Below are 6,779 nucleotides of genomic sequence, written 5' to 3'. Positions count from 1 at the left end.
TACACTGGGACTCTGATACAGCAGGAAACTCGGGGAATGCATAGAGATCCAAGCTTGAAGTTCCGATGGTTGAACTGAAGCAATGAAATTGAGCTCAGGCGCTGAAGCCAATGTAGGCTCACCAAAAACGAGGAAAAACAAGATACCATAGCTGGATACGAAGATAGAGGAAGCAAAAGATTTTCAGCAAAAATTATCCCAGCTAGGTGAGGGAAGGTTTTCTCAAAACAAACCTGGACCGGATGGCATCGAGCAAACATTTCTGGAAGGGTAAAAGACAAAAACAGGATGGGTGGTGAGACATTTTAAAGGATTTCAAGAGAGACACTCTAACATACCTTGAGGAACTTTCGAGTAGAAGATAACAGCTCAATCGAGGACAAAATAATCAAGCCCCAAAAAACTCAGTAGTTACTTGGCACCCAAGCTTGTCACCCAGGATTCGGAGAAATTTAACACGGGTCGAGTTTTTGGTTCAACTAGCTAAAATTCTTCACCCTTTGGAGAGAAACTAGCTTTGGAGAGAAGTAGCTTTGGAGAGAAAAACCGTTCCGAAAATACGCCATATTGCTTTCCTAGCCTAAGCCTTTATTTCTCAGTAATTTTGATACAATTTTGCAACAATTTCGCCCCAAACTGGAAAAAGTAGGTTGGCCAGATAAGCTGCACAAAAAATCCGCTACAAAACGAAGGAATGCCCCAGTAAAGGCTCGTGGAAGGGCAAAATAAGGATGTATGTCATCGCATATGGTCCTCTAGATTTGTTGTCACTCAAAAGCGATTAGAGGAAATAAGAAACCCCGGAAAACTGCAACTCACAAGAAAGGTGTAAAAACGTGAAAGGTGTAAATTTCCGTAAGCAACCGGAAGTCATAGAAGAGCTGGAAGACAAGATGATGTCAAGTAATCTCCTGGTAAATGTCGAAGACTTAACCTTCGATGTCGGGGACACCAAAGCTAGGTGCATAGATTAGGTTGAAGGCCAGTTGGGATGGGAATGATCAAAATTTCAAGAACAGACCGGATAGAGTGGTACAGCGCTCCTCAGCTAACCTGGTTCAGCTGTTTGTTTTTCTAGCAGAAAAACAGAGGAACATTTAAAAAAACCGGCATCAGGAACCTGGACGAGGCAGAAGGCTATTCTGTTCACATAGCAAAAATGAAGGAGGAGGGTAAAAAGGTCAGTACGATAACCGCCAGCGATTTGAGTGACAACCGAGCAAAAGGACTCTTATGCTACCTCATGAAAAAAAACTTCACAGCAATCCAAAAAACAGATGCAGAACTATGAATTGGGACAAATTGATACACTGGGACTCTGATACAGCAGGAAACTCGGGGAATGCATAGAGATCCAAGCTTGAAGTTCCGATGGTTGAACTGAAGCAATGAAATTGAGCTCAGGCGCTGAAGCCAATGTAGGCTCACCAAAAACGAGGAAAAACAAGATACCATAGCTGGATACGAAGATAGAGGAAGCAAAAGATTTTCAGCAAAAAGTATCCCAGCTAGGTGAGCGAAGGTTTTCCCAAAACAAACCTGGACCGGATGGCATCGAGCAAACATTTCTGGAAGGGTAAAAGACAAAAACAGGATGGGTGGTGAGACATTTTAAAGGATTTCAAGAGAGACATTCTAACAGACCTTGAGGAACTTTCGAGTAGAAGATAACAGCTCAATCGAGGACAAAATAATCAAGCCCCAAAAAACTCAGTAGTTACTTGGCACTCAAGCTTGTCACCCAGGATTCGGAGAAATTTAACAAGGATCGAGTTTTTGGTTCAACTAGCTAAAATTCTTCACCCCAAGCTTTGGAGAGAAATACCGTTCCGAAAATACGCCATATTGATTTCCTAGCCTAAGCGTGCATTTCTCAGTAATTCTCATACAATTTTGCAACAAACTCGCCCCAAGCTGGAAAAAGTAGGTGGGCCAGAGAAGCTGCACAAACAATCCGCTACAAAACGAAGGAATACCCCAGTAAAGGCTCGTGGAAGGGCAAAATAAGGATGTATGTCATCGCCTATGGGCCTCTAGATTTGTTGTCACTCAAAAGCGATTAGAGGAAATAAGAAACCCCGGAAAACTGCAACTCACAAGAAAGGTGTAAGAACGGCCTGAAGTGAAAAGGGGACTCAAAATCAAAAAGGAGAATCAAAGATAATCCACGAAGGTCGTTCAAAAATAATTATTTAATAGATGATCACTCCCCGCTCGTGGGATAACAAAAGAACTCGAAACCAACAAGGAGACCCATGAAGGAACCAATGATGTACTTCGAAGTGAAAAGCAAGCATGATGGCGAAGACATTATTACCTTTGCATCAGTTAGTGCCCAAAGTATTCGGACGTTAAGCACGAGAAAAAACAACTATGAAGACCGCTGTGAGATGAATAAGCGGGGTAACTGCAGCTGGAGCAAGGTACAGAAGTGGTTGAGGATATCGAGTTTATCATAACACATTCCAGATCTGATAGTACGAGCAGTAGTCGAATCAACCATGCTGTTCAACTGCCGTGTGAGATCACGGTCCACGACCGAAATAAGCAAGTTTCACAGTGTCGCAGGAAGAACGTAAAAAACAATTCGTATACTGTATATAGGAAGATCGTCTAATTAAGTGAACAGATTCGAAATTAAGAAACATCTTCAGATCGATTCATTGAGAAATCGGTAACCAGGGTAGTAGTATATGTGTGGGGGAGAGTGGGGAGGGGGGGGGGGGGGGGGTGGTTGGTGACCCCCATAACCTATCGGATTGCTGTAGAGAATCTTAAAACATGGTAAGGCCGGGCGCCAAAAATTTTTCCTTACCATCTGAAACCTTACCATCTTAATACATAGGAAACCTCTTCCCTATCTTAATACATAGGGAAATCTATTCCCTATCTTAATACATAGGTTAGTGACCGGATGCTCTATTCCCTATCTTAATACATGGGGGTCACCAACCACACCCCCCCCCACTCTCCCTCACACATATACTACTCAGGGTTCATGTGCCAGAAACTCAAGAGTGGTGCGACCCCCTCACCAACCAAAGGGTCTTTTGATATTCTTCTATGATATCCATTTTCGGCCGACCAACCCTAGAATTTTTCTAAAGGCGTCTTTGGCGCCACTATAAAGTAACTTTAAAGGGGAGAACGCAATTTGTTGGTCATAATTTTCCAAAAAGTGCCCAAAAACGGCTTTACTGACCGGTTTTTTTTTTCTGAAAATTTACAAAATATTTTCCAGAAAATCTACAAAATTGGTTCTTTTTTACTTTTCTAGGAGCGCTCGCGGGAAAATCGTTTTGGCCGAACTAAAAAGTTTCCCCGAACTTTTTCATTTTTGTTTAATTGCGACCCCTCCCCTCTAGAAAAAATCATGTCACGTCGAGTTAGCAATATTTAAAATGGTCATCAATGAGTGCAAATCCAGTGCTGTAAATGGATAGGTTTGGCCCCTAAAATGTATGACGCGTGAACTAAAGAGTGAAATGAGTGGCAACAGAAATGGCACCAAAACTATTACAAAAACTGAAATAGACACCAAAAGCTAGAAAAAAAACTAATTACCAACTAATTTTTTTCCCCAAAATAGCAATACAACATCAAGGATAGAAGCTATGCTTTGATTGTTGATTATTGTTCCTACTTTTGAATAAAGTGACGAAATATGGATCTTTTCGGTTTTAACCTCACCCCTAAATAAAAACTGTGAAATTTATTTTTTTTTCCAAACTGGGATCGACATTCTTACAAAACACAAAGTTGATATCTAGAGCCTTCAATAAACTCAGAAAACATCAAAAGACGGCAACTCAGAGCGCATTTGGACTGATGTTTGTGAAACTTATTTGAAGAAAAAGACAAAAAAACAGGGAAAAGGACCTATTTGAGGCTAAGTTAGATGATTGTGCTTCGTTTAGTCGTGCGCCATATTGATTATTTAATCTAAGCCAGCATTTCTTGGTAATACTGATCCAATTTTACAACAAATGTTGATTTCGACTTTTTATCAATTATGGGGGGCATAACCGAAAAGACCAGGGGTAGATTTAGGGGTGGGGGGGAGGCAACGGACGCTCCTCTCAGGGATTCGAATCCCTGCCGATCCAAAGAGTCCCCCATTTGTACTATTTTGAGATATAAGTTTTTTCGAAATACCTTGAAATATTTGTTCTCGGGTGGTCTTTTTTCTCCCGACAAACTTAACTACCAGATTCTTTAAATAGAATTTTTAACAAGCAATACTTGACGAATTTTTAAAATATCACTCAAAAAAAATTGTTATCCTCAGCTCAATTGTGAAACAAAATTTTCACCTGTGATCATTTTTCGCAAAATTTTGGGGGTTTAACGGTTGAACATTTGGGATAGTTAGGCGATTCAATCTGTATTAGAAATCGTTCCAAAATGGAATGAGGAACGCTTTTTGATCAATTTAAAAATTTGCTGTGTGCAATATGGCGCACAGAAAAAATTGGCAAAAAAAAATTCAGTCAATTTGGAGTTCAGACAATTCAGCTATTTTTTTTCAAAATACTAGAGAAGAAAAAGTCGGAATTGGAGTTACTTCTCAGTGTAAGGTCGCCGCTGGGCGCGCTATTCACGCATGGCAGCTTCGCGGCTATAACCGGCTCTTAATTTCAGTTGGAGTCCTACACACTGTTGGCATGCTCGCAACATATTGGCGCGACTGTGGCGCTCAGTGTTATTGGTTGAATTATCTCTGGCTGAACTCTCTGCATCTTTTGCTGGAATTGTCTGAATTTTGTATCGGCTGAATTGTCTTTGGCAAAAATGTCCGGCCGCGATGCAAAACATTCCGAATATATGAAAAATTTTGGTTTGTGTTTGAAACCGAACACAAGTGGCAGAGACCTTGGTTTACTCGAAGCACCAAAGGTTGGACGGTCTTGCATTTACAATGCATAAAATACGACCTGAATTGTATTGAAGCTGTCTTTCACAAATGGTATAAAGAAAGTAACAAACATTTAAGTTTTGGCAAAAATTTTCAAAGATGATAACTCTCATAGTTTGAGTTTTTAATTATTCATGGATTGATCTAGGCATACATAAACATGCCATACAAAATAAGGAGGCGTTATTTTAAATTACTCCCTAGAAGTGCAACGCAGTCGGAACATTCAGTGCTTGCCAGTAGCCTAGTTTATGTTCCAATTATATCCTGATCGCCAATTTGATCCGACATAATTAGGCAATTTTCAATAGACGCAGAGTGATCATTGATGAGATAGTTTTTGAAACTAATTTCGGATTGAAAGTGCTATAATGTGATCTCTTTTTAGATCGATTAGTTTGCCAGAAAATTACCTTGCGATCAGCTTCGATTTTTTAGTTTCTAGGTTTCCTCCTATTTTAATTGAATGAGTTTTTCATCTGAAAGGGTTTTTCATTTTGATAATCATAACCATCCTAAAAAATTGCTTCCAGTATAGGTCCACAATAATCGAAAAATTTTTTAAAAGAGATAATCAACTTAAAAGGACCTTGTCTGGGAGATCGTAATTAGATAAAGTAGGTCTCAGAAGTCACTGAAAGTAACATGGATGTTGATGTAGTACGACCGGTATTTTTAAAAATATCGAGTTGAAGAAATTGTTTTGTGACTAATTTCTTTGCTCCTTTTTGATAATTATGTGAATAAAATTTAACAGTCAAAGCTGAGAAATTTTAAAAACGCAATTTTTTTCACATCCGCATTTTTGCAGTTTTGCACATCCGCATGTTTGACATGTAGATATATTTACATCTGAATAATCAAAAGAATTTTTCGGTGTTTTATGTCTGCTAATCATTTCAATTCTGGCTGCAAACTTGTTATAATGGGTGTGTAGGCCTAGAGCGAGAAACAGATAGTGTTCCAGGTCTAGATTGTCTTTGATGTTCTTTTCCCCTTCCCTTGAGACGATCACCGTCTGGTATTTTTTCTGAGAAGAGGAACTACTCGGAAGAGGAACTACTCGGTGTGCAGAAGAAACTAGGATTTAGCATGGTCCTTGTAAGAAGATGTCAGGCTGAAGTTATAGGTTTTGTTTTTCCAGAAATTGAATCAAAGACTACTTGCAAAACTTACTGACATTTTTTTCGAAGTCTCGCTTTTCATTGTTTATTTCATTGATTTCTAAATAAAAACTATTGTTTGAGTGTTAGTTAATTATCAAAAAAGGAAGAACAAAAATTTTAATGTTTGATAAAAATTTTTGCAACAGCAGTTTTGAAGTTTACAATCAAATTTTCGGTTGTGTAAATGTTCTGCCAAATACAATTTCTGCTTGTTGTGCACAATTTAAATTTTCAGCTCATGTATCCCTTTCAAAAAGACACCTATCCACCCACATACAAATGCCCAGCGTCGACCAGACTAATTTTATTGACTATTGATTGTCATTGACTCCCCGCCGTTGATTATATCATGCCATCGCGTCTCTGAGAAGCATGTAATTCCATTAAAATCAATACCGTCACAATTATTCAAATGGTCCAAATGTTTTTTTCTAGTAGCTCGCGTTTATTTCTACTGTGCTTTAACCAGAGATGGAAAAATAAAGAGCTCTTTTGACCTTGAGACACTGTTCTAATGGACTTTGTTGAATTTTTTAAGAACTTGAATAAGTTTTTTCTAAGAAGTAAAAATATTAGCTTTAATTGTTCAAACTACTGAAAATGGGAAGCTGGGTCTTCGGGATTGTTTGAGTTTTTTTTTCTGTTTTCCATAAAAATTTAGGTACCAAAAACAATCATCTGAGTGAGTAATATATCAT

Source organism: Symsagittifera roscoffensis, chromosome 1, assembly GCF_963678635.1.
Source record: "Symsagittifera roscoffensis chromosome 1, txSymRosc1.1, whole genome shotgun sequence".
Taxonomy (NCBI): Eukaryota; Metazoa; Xenacoelomorpha; order Acoela; family Convolutidae; genus Symsagittifera; species Symsagittifera roscoffensis.
This window is presented reverse-complemented; position numbering follows the sequence as displayed.